The following is a 23149-nucleotide window of genomic DNA, read 5'->3' as shown; positions in this document are numbered from 1 at the left end:
GCGTAAAGAAAATTCAATTCTTGAAAAAAGAGAATCCTTTGGTTCAGAAAAAAGAGAAAGCATCTTTACATTATTAGAATCTTCAGCAGCAGTCTTTACAGGATCAGGAAAAATAATTACAGCTTTTTGAAATGTGTGAGGGGTCTTGATGCTTATTAATTCCCAGTAGACTATTCCATATTTCCCGCCCTTCCTGTAAATCATCTGGAAGATTTTTATAACCTCCATCAACTTCATACTGATCTCCTCTGCCAGTAGACACGCTTCCGGAGGGGACTTGTGGCTGCAGCTAATGAATCATTATACTTTGCTTCACCAACGGTAACAAAAGGTCTACGACATTTATATCTAACTTTTCACTTCTTCTGCCTAAGATGTAAGGCAAGAATACTATGTGTTAATGAGCTCTCAGCAACACTTCTGTTAATGCTACAGCCACCTGCCTCTTGTAGTCCAGGACCACAGGAGAGGCCCGTACCATGTGTATAAAATGTCGTCCCCCTTCGCAGCAGTGCTGGCAGTCACCTGACTTGGTTAGGTATATCTTTTTAAATGTAATCTTGCTGAGAAAAGCCCTATAAAGCATTTTAAACCGAGTGAGGCAAAACTGTGAATTACTAGACACCGTCTTGCAGTATATATGGGATAAACTACCAACTGCCGATCATTATAAGGATATTGCAAGTCACTCACGTGGTCCATGACCATATAGAGGAACGAGATCGAAGGCTGAGGTCAAAGGACGAAGTCAAAGGCTGAGTTCCTTTATAAGTTTAGGGAACTCTGAGGAGATTTGCAATTTCCTTATAATATGTGGCAGGGTGTACATTATTTCTTATAAAACATAGGTCCAGATTCAGGAAAAATAATGCACAATTGCGCTAGCGCGGTTGTGCTTAAAAAAATATACCGCCACTTAACGACATACCCTTGCGCCATCTGTGCACCGTATTTAAAAAACAATGCACTATGGTGCAAAGGAATTGGACTTTTTCGCTTATGCAGGGTCAGCCTCAATCTTTTTGCCTCCTGCCTCCTATTTTTTTCTGACCTGTTGCTGTTGGCTTTTGAACTCCGAGCACTTTACCACTGCTAACCAGTGCTAAAATGCATATGCTCTCTATGTAAATTGTATTTGATTGGTTTATCCATGACTGGCATATTTGATTTACTGGTAAGTCCCTAGTAAAGTGCACTAGAGGTGCCAGGGCCCGTAAATCAAATGCTACTAGTGGGCCTGCAGCACTGGTTGTACCACCCACACAAGTAGCTCTGTAATCATGTCTCAGACCTGCCATTGCAGTGTCTGTGCGTGCACTTTTAACTGTAAATTCGACTTGGCAAGTGTACCAACTTGCCAGGCCTAAACCTTCAATTTTCTTACATGTAAGGCACCCCCTGAGGTAGGCCCTAGGTAGAAACAGGGGCAGGGTGCAGTGTATGATTAAGGTGGGACAAATAGTAATGTGTTTTATATGTCCGACAGTGAAATATTGCTAAATTCGTTTTTCACTGTTGCAAGGCCTGTCCCTCTCATAGTTTAACATGGGGGCTACCTTTAAATCTGAGTAAACTGTAGATTCCCTTTGGGAGCAGATGGACATGTGGAATTTGGGGTCTCTGAGCTCACAATTTAAAAATACATCTTTTAGTAAAGTGGATTTTAAGATTGTGCGTTTGAAAATGCCACTTTTAGAAAGTGAGCATTTTCTTGCTTATACCATTTCTGTGACTGCCTGTTTGTGGATTCCCTGTCTGGGTCAGTTTGACAGTTGGGCTGGTTGCACCTCACACTAGGCAGTGACACAAAGGGAGCTGGGGTGTAGTCTGCATTTCCTGATAAGCCATCTGTGCTAGGAGAGAGGGGAGGAGTGGTCACTTACACCTGAAAGGGCTGTGCCTGTCCTCACACAATGCCGTCTCCGACCCCCTGGTGAGTGTCTCGGGCCTGGCCTGGGAAAGGCAGGATTTCACATTCAAAAGAGACTTTAATTTGAAGTAGGCCTACTTCAAAGGAGAAATTGGGTATAAGAAGGGCACCCAAAACCACAGACGTTAGATCACTTCTGGACATCAAGAGGAACCCCTGCCTGGAGAAGAGCTGACGAGCTGAGGAGAAGTGCTGCCCTGCCTGTGACTGTGCTTTGTGGAGCTATCCTGCAGTTGTTGCTTCTGCCAGAGTAAGAGGGCAAAGACTGGTCTTTGTGTGCCTTCCATCTTGAGAAGAAATCTCCAAGGGCTTGATTTAGAGCTTGCCTCCTGTTATTTGAAGTCTCAGGGACAGCAAAGACTTCTCTCTGCCAACATCTGGAGTCTCTGGAGAGACTCCTGCTCTGACAAGTGGTGCCCTATCCACTCCCTGGGCCCTTGAAAGGAAAGCTGATGGAAATCCAATGAAAACGACTTCGGACCAACGCTGCTGCTGAATCTGGTGACGCCGCCAGGAACCGACTCCGTGATCTCCGCTGGAACGTGACGATCTTCGCAGTCCCGACACTGCTGCAACCCAGCTGAAGTCCACGACTCCGTGGAAGTCGCTGCACCACGTCGTGACTGATGCCGCTCGAAGTGGGCGGATTCAACGTTTTGCACAAACTCCGCGATCACCGACTTCGCGCATCGACTTATTTTCACTCTTCACCAAAGGTACTGTACTTGGGGGTCTACGCGACTCCGTGTCCGGCGCCGCTGGTGTCGGCTTGTTGGGAACGACTCCGTCACAACGCTGTGTTAACATCTCATCGAAGCATTTTGCGTTTTTAAGTCTATCTTTTAGTTTCATCTTTAAAAATTAATAGCTTGACTTGTTTATGTCAGATTTTTGTCGTTTTGGTCTTTTTCTGTTTAGATAAACATTTCCTATTTCTCTAAACTGGTTTTGTGTCATTTTTGTAGTGTTTTCATTAAGTTACTGTGTGTGTTGGTACAAATACTTCACACCTAGCACTCTGAAGTTAAGCCTACTGCTTTGCCAAGCTACCAAGGGGGTAAGCAGGGGTTAGCTGAGGGTGATTCTCTTTTACCCTGACTAGAGTGAGGGTCCTTGTTTGAACAGGGGGTAACCTGACTGTCAACCAAAGACCCCATTTCTAACAGGAATGGTTAGCGTACAAAAAATGCAGCTAACCATTGCAACATGCTGTAAAGAAAAATGAGTCTAATGCTGCAAAATTGACCTTAGACCGATTACAGGCATGTTTTTTTACACTCATCGTGCTAGCCCAATTCTGTCAGCATTAGTGTCAAGAAAAACCCTGCAAGACAGAAAAAACAACACAAGGACCCAAGATGGATAATTAAGGCCAGGAGAGACCCTAGAGAAACCCCAATCAGCCCAGAAAAAGCCAGGATAGACCAGCAAAATCCCAGGAGAAGGAGAAAAGGGAAGCAGAAGTGTCACTTCAGTGAGAAGGAGAATAACATCTTGGTCAGAGAGGTGATGGAGCACCAACACCAGCTCTTTGTCTCCTCCAAATTGCAAATAGGTAGGAAGGAGGCAATATGGCAAGCATTAGTAGATAAAGTCAACAGTGTGGCAGAGGTGAAGAGGACTGTCACCGATTATAAGAAGTACTGGCATGATTGCAAGAGCAGAACTAAAGAGAAACTGGCCAGGAACTGAAAGGCAGCACTGCAGACTGGAGGTGGCAGTCCCACAGCCCAGGAGGACCTGGATGAGCTGAAGGAGATGGTGTCAGCGGTCATCCTGGAAGAGTTGGTCACTGGAATTACAGGAAAGGACAGCGCAGACTTCCAAGACCTACCACAAATGCACTGTAAGTTGTAGTGGGGGACAATCTAGAAATTACTAAATGGCAGAAGGGGGAGACACATAGGGCACAGTGAATGCATGCAAACGGGTCACATCATGACACATAGGCCCTCATTACAACACTGGTGGTTGGTGTTAAAGCGGCGGTAATACCGCCAACAGGCCGGCGGAAAAAAATGAAATTATGACCATGGCAGAAACCGCCAACATAGACAGCCACTTTAACACTCCGACCGCCATGGCGGTAGAAACAAACACCGCGGCGGTAACCACCAACAGACTGGCGGAAGACAAGGTTCCGCCCACTGTATTACAAGATGCCTACCCGCCACCTTTTCTGGGTGGTACCAACACCACCAAAAGCATGGCGGAAACAGTACTTGGAACGGCAACCACTCACCTTTCAACATCCAACGAGGACCCAGGACGCCATGGAGCCCGAGTTACAGGTCCTGCCCATGTTGCTTTACCTCCTATTGTATCAGGAGCAGCAATGACGCCAGCGATGACCACGGTGAGTACTGAACCTAGCACACAGGGGAAGGGAGGAGGGAAAAGAGAGTGACACACACATGCAAAATGCAACACCCCCACCCTCACCCACAACACCATACACACAAATACATGCAGCAACATTACTTATACACCCCGTCAACCCCTGGAAGAACGCAAGGACCAAATGAAATGATTGTAACGAGTGTAATCATTGAAAAATCAGATATGCCAAATTAAAATATCAGTATATACAAATATGTACACCAACTACACAAGTCCGGATATTAATGAAATCATTGTCCGAGGACCAGTGGTCCCAAAATACGTGACTCTAAATGGAGAGAACACTGCAGGGGCATCAGATCAGAAAAAAACAGGTACCTCAGGAGGAGGGGGGCACCTCAGCCGGATGAACGGACGACGCCACTGCTCCACAAGGGGGCTCCATGCCCACAGTTTGGTCCTGGGGAGTGCAAAGCCACAGTCTCTCAAGTCTCTCCAGTGGGTGGTTAGCCCACTGCTTTATCCTGGGGAGTGCAAAGCCACAGTCTCTCAAGTCTCTTAAGTGGGTGGTTTGCCTACTGTTTCATCCTGGGGAGTGCAAAGCCACAGTCTCTCAAGTATCTCCAGTGGGTGGTTTGCCCACTGCTTTATCCTGGGGAGTGCAAAGCCACAGTCTCGCAAGTCTCTCAAGTGGGTGGTTTGCCCACTGAATTATCCTGGGGAGTGCAAAGCCACAGTCTCTCAAGTCTCTCAAGTGGGTGGTTTGCCCACTGCTTTATCATTTGAAGTGCAAAGCCACAGTCTCTCAAGTGGATGTGATTCTCCACTGGTTCTGGAGGGGGCATTTTGCCCAGAGTGCTTCATCCTGCCAAGGATCAGATGAGTGGATGAGATTCTCCACTGGTTCTGGAGGGGGCATTGTGCCCAGAGTGCTTCATCCTGCCAAGGATCAGGTGAGTGGATGTGATTCTCCACTGGTTCTGGAGGGGGCATTGTGCCCAGAGTGCTTCATCCTGCCAAGGACTGAGGTAGTGGATGTGATTCTCCACTGGTTCTGGAGGAGGCATTGTGCCCAGAGTGCTTCACATGCAGTGTGGCAAGTCCCATTCCCTCACCTGGGCGTGTGTGCCACGGGATTGCCTGGGAACACATAGCATGATACTCCATGGAGGCAGAGACACACTCCACCCTGCTGCAACTTCGCCTCCCACCTGCAGGTACAAACAGTTCTGGGTGTCGTGCCTCATGTACTCTGTGCATGGTCCAGGACGTCTCCTGCAGCCTTGGACGGCTGCCCACTGGGGATAATAGCCATGTCAGCTGTGGTGGCACTGTCTGAGCAGGTTGCCCGGCTGGTGGCGGTGGTTGCGGCAGTGTCTGTGGTGGAGTTGCTGTCGGTGGTGCATGTGTCAGCACCTGGGGAGGGACACAGCAGGACGTCTCCTGCAGCCTCAGGTGGCTGCCCACTGGGGATGATGCTGGGGACTGTTTCTGAGGCAGCAGACGTGTAGGTGGCGGTGCAGTTGGCTGTGTCCACTGCTGTACAGGTTGATGTTCTGGTTGACAGAAGGGGTGACTCTGGTCCCTCAGAGGGAGCCTCCGTGCCCTGTTCTGACTTGCTCTTTGCCTTGTGTCCCTTCCCCACCTTTGATGTCGCTGCTGGTCCCTTGGCACTGTCCCCTTTTGGCTTGGAGGAGCTCTTGCTTGGTGGTTGGTGCGCCTTCTCCCTCTGGCATGTGGGCACCTTCTTCACCTTGGCAGGTGGCAGAATGGGCTGATCCTTGGCCTCGCTAGGTGGCACACTGGCAGCCCTGATGGGTGCCGCCCACTATGTGACCGGAGTTGCTGAGACCACTGTGCTGGATGATTTGGTGGCTGAGGTGCTGGGCTGGGACCTGGACATCCTGGCCCTAGGGGAAGGACGGGGATGGAGGTGTAGGGAAGAGGTCAATGTTAGCCAGGAAGAGTTTCTTAGACACACTGGGATGGGAAGATGGAGGGGGTTTGGGAGTGGAGGAAGAGGTAGTGATTGTAGGAGGTGTACATCTGCTGAATTTGGGTGAAGGTTCATGGGCCGGAGGCTGTTGTGAGGTGGATGGCTGTTGGGTGGGTGTGTGCCTGCATTTGGGTAGTTTGGGAGGAGGGCTCACAAACACACTGGGAGAGAACACAGGGGATGTGTGCATGGTAGTGGGGGTGGTGATTGCACGTGAGCGGTGTGTGGTGATGGGCGTGCTGGTGATGGAGTTAGTGGATGAAGATGTAGTGCATGCAGGTGTGAGTGGAGACGAGACAGGGAGGAAGGAGGAGGACGTTGAGGAGGAGGACACAGTGGAGGCAGTGGATGTTGGTGTGTCTGCATGAGGATGGTGCTTTTGTGAGTGCCTGTGGGATGTGTGGTGCTTATGTTTGCAATGTCCACTCTTGTGTGTTGATAAGTGTGCATGCTGGTCTGATGGTGTGCTTGGGATAGGCTGAGGTAAAGGGGATTGGGTTTAGGTAGAGGAAGTTGGAGGGGGGAGGCTGGGCACAGGGAAAATGGTTGCCATCAGTGCTGAGGCCAGAGCCTGAAATGCTCTCTGTTGGGCCGCCATGCCAGAATGAATGCCCTGCAGGTATGCATTTGTTTGCTGCAAATGACTCTCAACACCCTGGATGGCATTCAAAATAGATGATTGCCCAACAGTGAGGGATCTCAGGAGGTCAATAGCCTCCTCACTGAGGGCAGCAGGGCTGACTGGGGCAGGGCCTGAGGTGCCTGGGGCGAAGGAGATGCCCACCCTCCTGGGTGAGCAGGCAGAGGAAACTCGATGAGGGGCTGCTGGGAGGGTGGTGCTGGTGGGGGGTTGGCGGTTGTACCTGTTGATATGGTGGACACAGAGGTGCCCGCCATCGCAAGGGAGCTCCCATCAGAGGAGGAGTCGCTGTCGCTGGTGTCTCCTCCTGTCCCTGTTGTGGAGCTCCCCTCGCCCTTGTCCCACTGGTGCCTTATAACTCTGTTACTTCACCCTCCAGGGCCATGTGGGATGCAGCTCCCTCCCGCTCTGGTGCCACTGCTCCTCCTGCCAGATGATGCTAATGCACACAAGGACAGGGTGACAAAACAATAAGGGGGGAAAGAGAGAGGAGACACGTGGTCAATGCCTGCAACACAACTACCGTTGGCGGACACAACGCACAAGGAGCAGCCCTATGCACTAAGCCATGCACTAACATGGCAGGGGAAAAGCACATGCCATGGGGGACTCTGTCTAGACCAGAAGTCTTCAAACTTTTTGATGCCGGGACCCCCTCTTAAATTGTTTTAGGTGTAAGGACCCCCTTCTGATAAAAATTTCTAGAACCTGATACTCCTCATCATCAACAACAATAATAAACGTCCCCATTTCCCACAGCAAATAATTTTTACTGTGAGGAAATAATATTAAACAGTGTTTAGCAAACCAAAGGTCAGTGAGAGTGGGGGCGTGGTCAAGGGTGTGGCTAAAAACAAAGGTACTCATTTATGAGTATTTGGCATAGGACAGTGCCACAAGTCTTCTTGCTACACTGCCCCACGCCAATACAAAAGGGCAGGAATGCACCGTATTTATGAAATACAGTGCATTTCTGTCCTTTCCCCCTGCGCTGGTGCACAATTGTTGCCTAGCGCCAATATAGGCAGGATTGTATTTGTGCAGGAAGGGGCACCTTCCGGCACAAAAACAATCCAGAGAGGCATTGTACCTTTTTCTATATGTGCGGCAGATAGCAACACGCATGGAAAGAGGAAAAAACAAGGAGAAATGAAAACATTTCTCCTCATTATGCCTGCTCTGGGGAGGCATGAGGTTTTGGCACTGCTCCAGTTTACATGATTTTGTAATTCTGGGGCAGCTTCAAAATCCATGCGTGTTGAATGAGAACACCCACCACTACTCCCATGGAATGCCTCCTCGACGCAAAGTAAGGCAATGCAGCAGTTTGCGCTGATTTGCCTTTCTCCGTATCTACAACGCCATTCAAAGATACTCAGGGAGGCATTGCGTCACCTCATAGGTATGATTGAGAGGCTTGCGCCGCTGGTGCGTCAAAAAAAGTGATGCTCCAGCAGTGCAAGCCTCTCATAAATAAACCCAAAATGCTCTCTACGTTTTTTTTTAGGTCTTTTACTGTCAGATAGCTACATAGAAAATAACAGCCAACTTAAATGAAAAATAAACAAAAGAAAGTTGTTACTCATTGGTAAATGCACTATAGTGCATTATGAAACCTCTATTAGTTAATGCACTGCAGAGGTCTGCGTGTAACCAGAGAGCGACAGAACTAAATCTTGGTTAGTGCAGTTGAGAATAGTGACTTGTGTATTTTTTGTGTCACAAGGTCACAGCCTGTGTCAGAAAGTACTATGAATATGTAAGGCATTATTTTATACTTGCATTACAAACAATATAAGATAGGTCCCTACAAAAAGGTTTAAGATAAAACTGTGGTTCCAAAATGTAGATTTAAGTAATGTCATAGCATATGCAATACCTTTTTTTTTTTTTGTTATAGCTGTCCCTTCAACACCTCCAGGTAAAGTAAGCACTGTGGAAATACAATTACAAAAAAAAGCACGCACTTCACAGCACAGTTGTTTACTCTTTGGACTACCCTCAAAAATAATAAATGTTTGTCGTCCCAAAGCTTTGAGTGTTTCGATAATTTAAAGCTGCTCCCAACCACCCTTTACATTTGCATATGAGCTCGTAGAGCACATTTGCATTTCATTCAGGAAGCAGACACCCTGGGAAGGCCTCCTTAGCTGTCTGTGTGGCTTTCACAGCACAGGAGACTCAAAGTTCAGCTGAGGCATTTTGAGGATCGGCTGGGGGAATGTGCAACCCCCTTTCCAGGACTCCACGGCCCCCCTGGGGATCGTGAGCCCCAGATTGAAGACCTCTGGTCTAGATCCATTTCATGCACAGCGGGAACCCATGGGAGCCTGACTAGGTGTAGAGGGCAAATACCACCTTTGGGGTTGGAGTGGGAATGAGCCTGCAAATCAATGGATCTACCTTTGTGCGTCTGCCCTGGCCTAGGGAAACCCACAGCCCACCTCCCCCACCCAGACACCTCGTCAAGCGTGCAGAGTGCCCATCCAACTCAGGATATGCCACCACCAGGATCCGGTACATCAGGGGGATGATGGTGCGATGGGCACTCCTTCCACATTGGGAGGCCCTCCCCAGCTGGGCTTCCACCGTCTTCTTGGTCCAGCGGTGCAGGTAGGGTGACCACCTGGCATTGAGGGAAATTCTGGACAGGACTGTAAAAAATTCAGGACAAAGGGTCAAAATTCAGGACAAAAATTCAGGACAAAGGGTCAAAATTCAGGACAAAAATTCAAGAACAAACGTCAGTTATACAGACACACGCAAGAGAGGCCATGCCTCACTATGTTGTCAGTGCATTTATTTACTCTTTTTTAACATAGCACTATTTATTCAATGTGGACCTTTTGTGATTGCCTCCTGGTGTGCTACATTCAGGTGTCACATTACGTCCTTGTTCAGTAGTAAATTAATTCCCTTCACGGCAAGGCCATCACCCCTACCCAAATCTACCCGATCTTTCCTGAAGAGAAAGTAACAGCAAGATTTTGATTATGTTTCTGAACATTTCAAAACCCCTGGCAAACAGTTTGGGAAACATTAAGGTAATTAACCTTATGCTAGTTTAAACAAATTGAACAAAAACATCTGGCTTACCCCAACCGCCCATGATGTTTCAACCTAATTTTTTTAAAGAGGCAGGGCAGATGGTGTGGTCGACAGTCTCACACCTAATGACAGGATGTGATGTGCCCATAACTTGTCTGTAGTCTCACTGCACTAGAGTGTATGTTTGGGACTCTACATTTATCTCAGAAATGGGAGCCCGGACTACCAATCAAAGATAATAAAAGAGTAGGATGAAATCGAGATCAAATGGGAGATCCTCGGCAAGTAATTCAAAGGGTTGTTGCTAACAACTGAATAAATAAAGAAGAGAAGAACAAGGTGGGACAATTCCTAAAATCAGACAAGATGGGTCCACCAAGACTATTTGAAGGTATTGGGTACCTAGGGAGTTGTCTGCACACAGGAGCGAAACAGAAGGGGCACTGTCAAGTAGTTGAACAATCAACACCCATCCACCTTGGCAAACTCTTCTGGTGCAATGTTTCGCTGTTAGTGCTTGTGAAGGGTGAGCAGGGGCCAGACCCCTTGCAAGGTTGTGCAAGGCAATTGCCCGCTTATTCCATGTCTTTATATGGTTTTGAAATTGAGCAAAAGCCAAACTAGAGATCTAGGTTATCCCTAAGTGTCAAGTACACATAGAGGGGGCGGAGCCAAGATGGCGACCGGGAGAGACGCTTGAATCGGCGCTCCTCTCGGGTTCGCCCAAGAAGAACTTGCGGGGCGCTCCGGGGGCGCCGCTCCCGCACCTCTTGTGGCGGGATCTGTCCTGTGGGTCGTTCTCGCCCCAATGCCGGCTCCGTGATCGTTGGGCGGCGGAGGACTCGCCGGCAAGTGAATCGCGCCGGAGTGCCGCGGCCGCCATTTTGCTGCCCGCGCCGGGCTAGACGAGGCCCTGGAGCCGGGCAGAGAGGTGGGTGCGCGGAGCTGATGCGGCCCACCTCGTGAGGGCGTGAAGCCCAACATTGGATGAGTCCCGTGCTGGGTGCCCCCCCGCTAAATATTAGTTTGCCGTAGGCTTCCTCCCCTCCCCCCCCCTATATCGGGTGAGGGGGGCCTCGTGAGACAGCAGCGGGGGGCCGGCGCACGGGGGCCCCGGACTGATGTGGAGGAGTGAAGGAGCGGGGTGTCGTGCCTCCCCCTGCAGGGGGCCCTGTAGGAAAGCAACAGCAGGCTTGGGGGTAACCTACTACAAGTGCGGGCTGGGAAATGGCCCCTGAATACTCCAGATGTTATATGAGGCGATGAAAGTACTGAGCGAGCCCGTGAGTCATCAAAACTGTGGGCCCCACTCCTCTTCTGCGTGCCGAAGAGGGACTGGAGCTGGGTACTGATTGCTGACCTCGTGTGGTGCTGGCTGGCCTGATTGCCCGTGAACTCACTTAAAAATCCACCAGTAGGCCTGAGACCGCAAAAATTGCAGCCTGTACCGGCGTGGCCCTGAGGAGAAGAGCGCGCCTTATTCGCTATCGCGGCCTAGAGTACGAAAGCGATTGCCAGAGTTCAGGAGGCACCAGGTCGCGATAGACAAGTCAAAATGGCCGGGAGGTCTAAATCAGCAAAGAATCAGGATCGGAACGCGCAGGGTCAGGCACCTGGAGACCAGCAGCATACGCCCTCCTTGCAGTCGCTGGAGTCCACACTCATGACTCACTCCTCACAATTTGAGAAAGTGTCACAAGCAATCATGGACACCAAAACATCGTTGGAAACCAGGATAGATACGGTATCGCAAGACTTAAACATCCTCAGGGTAGATCACGGCAAACTATCGGATAAAGTGAAGTCAACGGAGGAGGCAATAAGTGCGCTGACCCCAAAGGTCGAGGAGAATCAAAAACAAATTCTCCGCCTGAATGCAGAAGTTAAGTCACTGCAGAGAAGAACAGAGGAGGCGGAGGGCAGATCCCGCCGCAACAATGTTCGGTTTCTTGGCTTTCCTGAAAAGACGCTGGATCAAAGCTCGGAGCTTCTGCTGGAACAATGGTTAATCAGGGAGGTTTTGAATGGCTCTCCATCCAAATTTTTCTCGGTGGAGAGAGCATATAGAATACCAGGACGCCCTCCAGCACCGGGCCAACCTCCGAGACCACTGATAGCCAGATTTCTGAATTTCAGGGATCGGGATACCATACTCCAACGGTTCCGCAGCAAAGGCCCATACAGCTATGAGGACTCGAGAGTGCATGCTTATCCAGACTTCACCCAGGAAGTACAAAGGCAACGTAACTCCTTTAACCAAGTCAAACAACGCCTCCGGGAGTATGACATAAAATATGCACTAATGTTCCCCGCCAAATTACGTGTAATTTTAGAGGAACGCACTCACCTGTTCACCTCACCAGAAGATGCCTGGACGTGGATGCATGCTAAAGGTGTAGCCCAGCCACGCGGGGAGGCTGGGGGGGATGCAAACTGGACAACGACGAAACAAAGGAAACGTTCCAAGAAACATACCAGGGGCCAGCCCACGGAGGAGCAGGCGGCGGAAGAGAGAGCAAGAGCCCTCAAAGAAACCCCCCTGTTAACTCAGAATTCTTTCAAGTTGCTCAGGACCCACCCGGTGGAGGGGTCGGATTCGGACTCGTTCAGCTCGGACTCTACACTAACGGAGGGTGTGAGGGGCCCGGAGATCACCCCCAGATCCGCAGACATACTTTAAATGTTCACCACCGAACTATCCCCCCGAGTGGGGACCAACCTCCAAGTCTGGAGCACAGAATCTAAAATTGCGTCTTTCTCCTGAAATAGGTGGTAACATCACCTGAACTTATGTATCCTTGCTTGTTTGTTCCTGGTGATAACGCCTCTATCCGTACTAGGCGCGAGTGGTGGCTTGGTACGGGGGAGGCCTGCGGGGCCGTGCCCTTGGAGTGCCCTAAGACAACTGCGGACTGCGTCCGCAAAAGGATGCGAGCCCCTAAAATGAGCCGCAACCGGATAGTATTATTGCCCCCCCGCAGATATCCATGCGGATATATCTTTACCCACACCCACTATGGGTGTGTTGCTTGTTGCAAATTCACAGTTGGGGTTGGGATCCAGTTGGAGTGGGGAAGTGGGTAATCGTTAGTTTGTGCACTACCGGCCTGACCATAATATTAGCTATTCGCCCTGTGGTGTGGGACCCGGGTGGGGGGTGTGGTGGGGGGCTGGGGGCTGGGGGAGGCCTCCCGGGGGTAGGGGGGCAGGACATTCGTTTACCCTCAAGTGAATGATGGCCCAACCCACTGCTCATAGAGCGTACAAATATGTCATAATCACCTGGAATGTCAGGGGATTGGGGACCCCGAGTAAGAGGTCAAGGGTGCACACAAGACTTAAACGCCATTGCACGCATATTGCAATCTTACAAGAGACTCATCTGCGTGACCCAGACTTGCAGGATCTACGCGCTAAATGGGGAGGTCAGATAGTGGGTACATCCTATTCATCATTTGCGAGGGGGGTTCTCATATCGATAGCAGGGAATGTCCCCTTTACTCAAACTTCATGCAAGATAGATAAAGAGAGCAGGTATGTGGTGGTGGAGGGCAAACTAGACGGCAAACAACTGGCAATCATAGGGGTATACGCTCCTAACAGCGCACTATCTGAGTTCCTGAGTTCACTTACCCCACGCTATTAACGCATCCCGAATCACCTGCTATATGGGGAGGAGACTTTAACTGCACGCCAGACCCAGCATTAGACAGGTCAAATCCCCCCACACATTCAACAGCAATCAGACTCCTCGGCCGTCCACTATTGTCATGGGCCAGTAATATGGGCCTTCACGACATATGGCGTATGAAACATCCACAAATTAGGGAGTATTCTTTTTACTCAGCTCCTCATAAGGTACACACAAGGATTGATTTGTTCTGGGGCACTCAGGAGATCTGCACGGGGGTCAGCGGTACAGACTACCTAGCCAAGACATTATCAGATCACTCACCGCTCAGTGTCACTTTGGATTGGGGCAGGAGGCGCCATGCTATCCCAACGTGGAGGCTACAAGTGGAAGCATTACACGACCCTGCATTCATAGATGCACTGAGGACAGCGCTAAAACAGTATTGGGAATCTAACACCGGCACCACAAATTTAAGACAACAGAATGGGATGCACACAAAGTGGTAATCCGTGGACATTGTATCTCCACTACACGGGGGGTTAGGCGTACACTTCATGCAGAGGTTAGCAAACTGGAGGAAAAGCTAAGGGCATTAGAAAACGCAGTTGCTTGCAATGTAACGCCATACTCGGCTCTGAGGGAAACGCGCGCGGAACATGCAAAGGCTGATGCTACATTACGCCTACACGATCACAAACATCACATGGCTAGACTACAGGCGGAAGGCGATAGATCTGGTAGGCTGCTCGCGTGGCTGTTGCGGGAGGACCGTCGGTGCCCTCCAATAGGGTCGATAATTACAGGCGTAGGCGCAATAGCCACCACACAGGTAAATATAAATGATGCGTTCAGGGAATACTATACACAATTATACACCAAAAGTACATCATGTACCATCCAACAGCTTGAGTCCTTCCTAGCAGACTCTCCCCGGCCCCAACTAACAAACACTGACAGGGAGTCTTTAGAAGCCCCCATCACGTTGGGGGAACTCAACAAGGCCCTCGAACAATTACCTAGGAATAAAATCCCAGGGACGGACGGACTGCCGTCAGAATATTACTCCACGTTTGCGACACACCTTAACACATATCTCCTGAAAATATTCGAGGAAGCAGAGGTCAACGGAAACCTGCCCCCTTTGATGAGAGAGGCAATGATAGTGGTCCTCCCAAAGCCTGGGCGTGACCCCACTGATGTCAGATCCTACAGGCCCCTCTCACTGTTGAACCTGGACTGTAAGATATTGGGCAAAATTCTGGCTAATAGGTTAGCTCCCTACATGCATATCCTGGTACACGAGGACCAGAATGGATTCATCCCGAAACGTAGCACCTTCCTAAACATTCGGAGGCTGCTCAGCGTGATGGGTGACTCCCTCCCGACTGCACTCGAGGAAGCGGTGATATCGCTTGATATAGAAAAAGCGTTTGATACATTAGAATGGGACTTCCTGTTCGCCACCATGCAGTTATTGGGCCTTGGCCCAAAATTCATAAACTGGGTACGCATTTTATATACTGCCCCGCAGGCTAGGGTAAAGACGGGAGGAGTGGTATCAGATGCTTTCTCGATTTGCAGAGGAACAAGACAGGGTTGTCCGCTCTCCCCCCTCCTATTTGCCTTGGCAATGGAACCGCTAGCTGCACGCGTCCGGGCCAAAAAAGAAGAATGGGGGGTGTCAAGGAATGGTACTCTCCACTCCATATCATTATACGCAGATGATGCCCTGATATACGTACGCAGGGCAGAAGATGCATTGGCCCCAGTGATGTCGCTACTGTCTGAGTTCGGAAGGTTATCTGGTTTAATGGTTAACTGGGGGAAATCCTGTATATTCCCACTAGTCAGCTGGCCCCCTGTGAGGCAAGAAAATGTTCCAACGGGTCACCTAAAATGGTGTTTTCACACATTTAAATATCTAGGGATCAATGTCTACCATAAGCCTGAAGATCTAAGGGATGGAAATCTGGGGAGAGCAGTGTCTTCTGTAAAGAGCTCGTTATCCTTCTGGAATAAATTACCACTCTCACCACTGGGTAAGGTAGCTATAGCAAATATGTTGATATTACCTAGACTGTTGTATTATTTTGCGGCCCTACCAATCACTATCCCCAAAAGTTTTTTTATCGGTCTGAACTCTATTCTACTACAGCTGGTGTGGGGTGAGGGCAGAAGGCGGGTTGCACTGACCACGCTGCACCATCCGGTAGCAATGGGTGGACTGGGCGCTCCAAACTTCGAGCTCTATTCCGCGGCAGCACAGCTGCAGTGGATTTTATATTGGCTACATAGGCCTAGTTCAGCAGAAACTATATGGCTGAAGTCCCGTCTTCAAGACTCTCCAATACTGACCTGGCTGCTGGATAAGCAGAATAAAAGCACATGCACCAATCCATTGATGTTAACGGCACATTCATACTGGAAGAAGTATGTCCAAGGGGGGAGTAAAGCATTTCCTTACTCTCCACTCCTCCCACTGGAGTGGCTCCCCGGTTGGACAGACGCGGGTTCATTTTCACTCATAACTTGGCTAGAGGCGGGTATAAATGAAGTGGGAGATTGCTTCGAGGAAGGGAAATTGATGACCTTCGAAGCTATACAGGCCCTCACAGGGATTAATCGTGGGCAGTTCCTGGCATATCACGCAATATGTCATGCAATCAGGAAAACATGGGCATCAGTCGACTCAGAGCCTGATATCACAGCTACCCTGCATCACATGCTGAGGTGTGACTCCCAAGTAAAAGCAGTATCAAACCTTTACAAGCTTCTGAACAAACCCCCGGGTGACAACCTGCAGAAAGTCAGGGAGAAGTGGGACAGTGTATTGCCCAACCCGGTCTCTGAGTCAGAATGGTCAAAAGCTTTGAGCCACACACGAGAGGTATCAAGAAACCCTAGATTCAGATATACACAGTTTAATTACTTACATCAGACATACCTGGCACCGGCCAGGATCAAACGTATGTTCCCCGGGTCGGATCCAGCCTGCCCCAGATGCAAAAAACCAGCAGCACAGTTCTATCACATGGTCTGGGAGTGCCCGAGGCTGGGAGGGGGCTGGGAGAGGGTGGTTAAAACCTTAGCGGAGATCACGGGGCTCAACTTGAACATGGATCCCAGGTCCTGCTTACTTGGACTGAGGCCAAGAACGAAAAGAAATAAACACTCACACAGGTTTGTAGACTTAGCGTATGTAATCTACAAAAGACTGATAGCTATGAGCTGGAAGGCTCGTAACATGCCTGACTTAAAAGTCTGGCTTGCCCTCACGCTACGCTGGGCTCGCGCTGAGCATCAGTTGCTAATAAACTTAGCCCGTAGGGGTCTGGGTCGGATGGGAGAGGAGGCCTGGGGTGTATTAGTCTCCAGGTTGGAAGCTAAAAATGACGAAAGACCCCCCTGAATTATAGTCAGCTGTGCCCACTTAGCGGGCTGAGGGCCTAGCCCTCTGCAGAAAGATAACAATGCACTTGGAGGCACACACACATCTTGCATTAATACCTCACCAACACTGATGACCTGACGGCTCGCCCCCCCCCCCCCCCAACACAAGCATGCCAAGGCACCAATAGTTCTGCACACTTGACCAATGGACATTAGCGCAGAGCTCTGCATCATGGGATCCTCCCGCCTTGTCCTCTTCCCCCCCCCTCCCCCCTTCCCTCCTACGCTGGGTTCCTTCGCCCCCCCCCCCTGCTCCCGTGTGGGGGGTGTCGGAAGCTCTGATCACCGGGGGCGATAGATCCACGCTGCACCTGTACGCCTCTCCTTACGTGGCGTTGGATTGACAGTGTCGGGCAGGTTTAGCGGGCCGGGAAGTGCACACAAGTTCTTAGTAGTTTAGTTTATAGATAGATACTAATAGGGGAAAGCCGGATGACACACCGCAAATTGATGTTGAACTGTAACAATGACTTTATTTGCAAGGAAATGTATCTCTTTTTGTTTTGAAAAACTAATAAAAACATGTTTTAAAAAAAAATAAAAAATAAAAAAATAAAAAAAAGTACACATAGAATCTTCAAAATATTTTGGATGTAAATTGCACAAACAAAATTTACAAATTTTAAAATTTAATTAGTGTTTCTTTAACATATGGCACTGTTTTCGCCTTCATACACAATTAGATCTCAGATTGAACTGGGAACCAGTTACCTTTTGATACCTAGTGATTAATATCTACCATTCTTACACTGATTTCCAGGATGAAAATCTCGGCAGAGCGAACGGTCCCTCCAAGCCCAGTTTGCTTTTTGGTCTTCTCTTCTGCTTTCTGTAGAGGCCATGTGGCACTAGCAAAGATGGTGTGCTACCCAAATAATAGTATTATTTTGCAAACCTTCCCCTGCTCGTCCTTCATTCCTTCTTCAGACAGGCCACACATCTGATTTGGTCACTGCGGCGCCATCAGGAGCTCTTTCCACTCTAAAGCTAACTGTGACTGCGGGTGGATGAGATCTTCTGGACTTAGAATGCTTTAATTCAGCTGCAGATGTACAATGGGTGACTCACTGGCTTTCTGCCCACCTCCCTGCATGAGATGGGGTTTACCAGTAAAGACTTTTAAGGAAGGCTTAATGCACTACTCATCGTTTCCTACTGACCATTCTATGGATCACCATCCAGGGTTATCATGCATGGCTTTCTCTTGCCTTGCCAGAACCTGTAAACTCACTGACACGAAGAAACCCTATGCCCCTGCACTACCTTTGCTAAGCCTTCCCACTCGCACAGGATGGCTGTGCTCAGAGCAACTCCATCAGTGCCATGTTGCAGGTATCTTAAAATTGGGGACTTTGTTTCTGAACAGTGAGCTACTAAATTTCCAAACCCTTGTGGCAGACTACCATCTTCACCCTGGTCAACTCCTTACTTACAACCACCTTAAATAATCATTAAGTGCCCTATTTCATGTCTGCTACATAGCACTAACCCTATAAGAGGTGTGCAAGAAGCTCTGTATCATAGGAAATGGTGGCAAACTGATGGAATGGGTGTACAGACCTATCCTGCAACATGGAAACCACTCCAGGTCTTCTTGTCATACTACCTGGGTGATTGATGTAGCCAAACCTCTGCAAGATATGGACTAAAATACTGGACTTTCCCCACAAAGTATCCCACAGCTGTCACTTTAACAAAATTCATAGTGCTTCCTTGTGAATGCATTCTGCCCGTTGCTTGCCATTGGCCTTGTGGTTTGTAACTCACAATTTGTTGCTTTCAATTTGCTGGCTTTATTTGTTTTAGGCTATGCAGCTTGAATTCGTCCCTTCCCTTGCCAAAACCGTATTTACAGTATCCTGCTGAGTGCTCCCTTTCTGTAAACAGGCCTGTAAATCTTGTTCTTATCATATTTGCTGTGATTCAAAGAACAAAGTCAAATGTCAGGCTCTGTCTTTGGTGGGAACTTAGTGTTTCCTTTCCTTTCTCTGACTTCAAAGTTAGAGGATTTATGCGACAATCTTGCTGGATACTGGGGTTAGGAAAGAGTTTTTTCTATCACATGACAACATTTAAATAGACTTCAGAATATATCAGAATTAGAAGTACAAATCAAGCACATTTTTGTTAATTCTGAACTGTGCTGGAAACAAACACCTTTACATGATTAAACAAATCATTGCATTAGGTGGTGCAATTTCCACACATCATTGTCTGTGCACAATATAGTTTGATTTGAAAAACTGTATATCTGTGCAAATGTAATGGTCATTTCAATCAAAAATGTGTGTTCTGTAATGGCAGTGTGTTACCACACCATGCATGCTCCACTCCACTCTGCTCTGCACCACTCCACACCACTGCACCCTACTCTGTATCACTCCACTTTACGCCACTCCATGCCACTGCACTCTTCTCCATTCGGAACCACTCCACATTATGCCATTGCTCTCTATGCTAGTTCACACTATGCGTCTCTACTCTACTCTGTACTACTCTACTCTAAGCCACTGCACTTTACGCCTCTCTATACCACTGCGCTCTGCTCATCTGCACGCCATACCACTCCAGTCTAGGCAAAATCAATCTAATCTGCACAACTCCACTCTCTGCCACTCTGCAATGCTGCACTGTACGCCACTGCACTCTAAGCTAATACACTCTATGCTAATGCACTTTACTCTGAAACACTCAACTCTATGCCCCTGCACTCTACATTAATACACTGTACATCATTCTAATCTACTCTGCACCTCTGCACTCTATGCCACGGCACTCTACACTACTTTACTCTATGCCATCACACTCTATGCCACTTTATGCAACTCCACTCTAACCTGCACTTCTCCACTCTAAGCCACCTCACTTTACTGTGAAATAATCTACTTTATGCCACTGCACTCTGTGCCACTGCATTCTATGCCACTGCACTCTACCCTGCACCTCTCCACTCTATGCAACTGCACTCTACTCTGAAACAATCTATTCTACGCCACTGTACTCTATACCACTCTGACCACTGCACTCTAGTTCGATGTACTCTACACCACTGCAAGCTGACACTCTGCACCACTGCTCTGCCGCCACTATACTCTACACCACTCTGCTCTGTACTACTGCATTTTGCACCAATATACTCTATTCCACTGCATTCTATGCCACTCTGCCTTGCCCAATGCCAGTCTATGCAATTGCACTCTACACCAGTGCACTCTAAACAACTGCACTGCCCTTTACTCTGCACCACTGTACTCTATGCCACTGTTCTCTGTACCACTCTACACCACTGCACTGACACTCTACTCTGCAACTCTGCACTCTACACCACTCTATGCCACTGCACTCTAGGCACTATACTCTACACCACTCTACAATACTCCACTCTGCACCACTCTACACCACTACACTCTATGCCACATGAGTCTACTTTGCACTCTATGACACTGCACCACTCTGCATTACTGCACTCCCTGCTACTCTATTGTATGCCACTCTACTCCACTGCACTCTATGTAACTCTACCCCATGCCACTCTATGCCACTGCACTCTGCGCCAATGCACTCTAAACAACTGCACTGTACGCCACTGCCCTCTACTCTGTACCACTGTACTCTATGCCACTGCTCTGTGCCACTCTACTCCACACAACATCACTGCACTGACACTCTACTCTGCAGTGTTGCACTCTCCACCACCGTACTATACACCAATGTACTATGTACTACTGCATTCTATGCCACTGCACTCTATGCCACTCTACTCTGCATCACTCCACTCTACAGCACTTTGCCCTACTCTGCACCACTCTACACTTCACCACTGCACTCCCTGCAACATGAGTCTACTCTGCAATCTATGCCACTGCAACACTCTACACTACTGCTCTCTCTGTCACTCTATTGTATGCCACTCTACTCCACTGCACTCTATGCCACTCTACTCTGTCCCATGCCAATCCATGCCACTGCACTCTAAACCACTGTACTCTACGCTAACGCACTCTAAACAACTGCACTGTACCCCACTGCATTGTACTTTGCACCTCTGGGCTCTACGCCACTGCTCCTATGCTACTCTACTCCACTCCACACCACTATACCACTAGCTTTAAGCTATGCTGAACAGCAGCTACTCTGGTGTATAACATGGCTAATGGCTAAAACACATTAGCAAAGACAATAACTCGTAGATGAGACCTATTGCTTTGCCAATGTTTGTTAGTACTATGAGGTACCGAAGTACCTGAAAGAACTGTAAAAAATACAATTACATCATAATAAAGGCTGCTACAAAATGTGCAAATGCATTTCGGTTCAATAAAAAAAAGTGCTTCTCAAATACAGATTTGAATAATATACAGTTTATACCTAGTGCTAAAAAAATGTATAACACTACATTAAAACCACACACTCCACAGATCACCTTGGAACACCATTACAATACCTCTCTGAAAGAAATATCTTTGCCACCAGAAAACTTCAAGTGACTTCTTTTAGTAAAGTTAATGCAGGTTTTCAAGCCCCTTTGTATTTGCAGATTTACCAGATGCCCACATTTGCATGTCTTTAGGGAAGGAGACCCCCTGGCAAGAAGGCCTTTTCTTATCTGTCTGCCCCTCCCTCCCTCAGAGCACAGGAGACCCCCTGCCTTCCAGCCCAGCTGGGGAAACTCCTCTGCCCGTAATTTCGCCCTGCCTCCGTTGCCCTTTAGGTGAAAGGCTAAAATTACGGACAAATGCGTCCGTTAAAGCTTTCATCACGGACAACGGACAGCAGGGCAAAATTACGGACAGTCCGTGAAATTTACGGACGGGTGGTCACCCTAGGCGCAGGTCCTCCCATCTTTGCCGGCAGTGGGTGCTCCGTCTATGGTAGACCCCCATTGTCCACACTCCCTTGGCGATGGCACGCCAAATACCCTTCTTCTGGTGGGTGCTGACCTAGAGGAATAGTGCAGTTAAAAAGGATGTTACTTTCCTGTACAGTTCTTCTCACACATTGGACACAAACCTCCCACCCTGTCCCATAAAAACATATACTCACCATCCTCACATGCTGGCCTGTTCCCCCGTCTCTTCCACCCACGACACTCCATACAATCATGTCCCATCCACCATGCACACGGTTCACTCACCTGTTTGTCTGGAGGACCGTAGAGGAGGACCCCATCCCCCAGTTTCTCCAACTCCTCCACAGTGAAGGCAGGAGCCCTTTCCACAGACACTGTAGCCATTGTCGCTTCCAGACGCAGGTCACAGCAGCTCTTGCAGTGTAGGTCCTCTCCTGTTGAAGGTCAGGTATAAAGTGAGGGAACAGATAGGAAATGGCGGTCACATCCGCGGCGTGGCGTACCGTCACCGCCGGCGTACATCGTCATTGGCTCCTGGAACCCATGGGGCCCAAAGATAACCAATGCTGAATTGCACAGGGGTCTTCGACCGCCTACCGCGAAGCTGCACAACGCCAGTGTAGTTACAGCATTTCCCCTTGTACCACCTTACAGGTCAGGCAGCCGCCATTTCAGGGTGCCTCATGGCAGGCCAACTAACTGAGTCACACCTATTTAGGCCAGGAATCCGGACAGACAAAGGCATATAGAGATAATTTAACAATTGTGCTAAACAGCCTTGTGAAACCTATGTGGTGTATGACCCTCTGCTCACGTTCTCCTCCATAGGGCATGTCCGCTGGGGCAGGTGACGAGATGGCGGCATCCTCCGGTGTACAGACCTCTGGTGGACCAGTCGACAATGGAAGACTCCATTTCCTGGCAAGTGGGTCTTTTCAAACAACAGTATCCATGGCATCAGGGATGTCACAGCCAATGTTCTCTAACGTGTTTTCCAGAGTGTTATCTGCCCTGCTGAAACACATGTGCAGCTACATCATTTTTCCTCAGGTGGAGGATCTGTCCACAGTGAAAGGTGACTTTTATGCCCTGGGACATATCCCCAACATCATTGGTGCCATTGATGGTACGCATGTGGCATTTCTCCCCCGCAGGAATGAACAGGTGTACAGAAACCGGAAAAGCTACCATTCAATGAATGTGCAGATGGTGTGTTTGGCAGACCAGTACATCTCCCATGTGAATGCCAAGTATCCAGGCTC

Source organism: Pleurodeles waltl, chromosome 11, assembly GCF_031143425.1.
Source record: "Pleurodeles waltl isolate 20211129_DDA chromosome 11, aPleWal1.hap1.20221129, whole genome shotgun sequence".
NCBI classification, from domain to species: domain Eukaryota; kingdom Metazoa; phylum Chordata; class Amphibia; order Caudata; family Salamandridae; genus Pleurodeles; species Pleurodeles waltl.
This window is presented reverse-complemented; position numbering follows the sequence as displayed.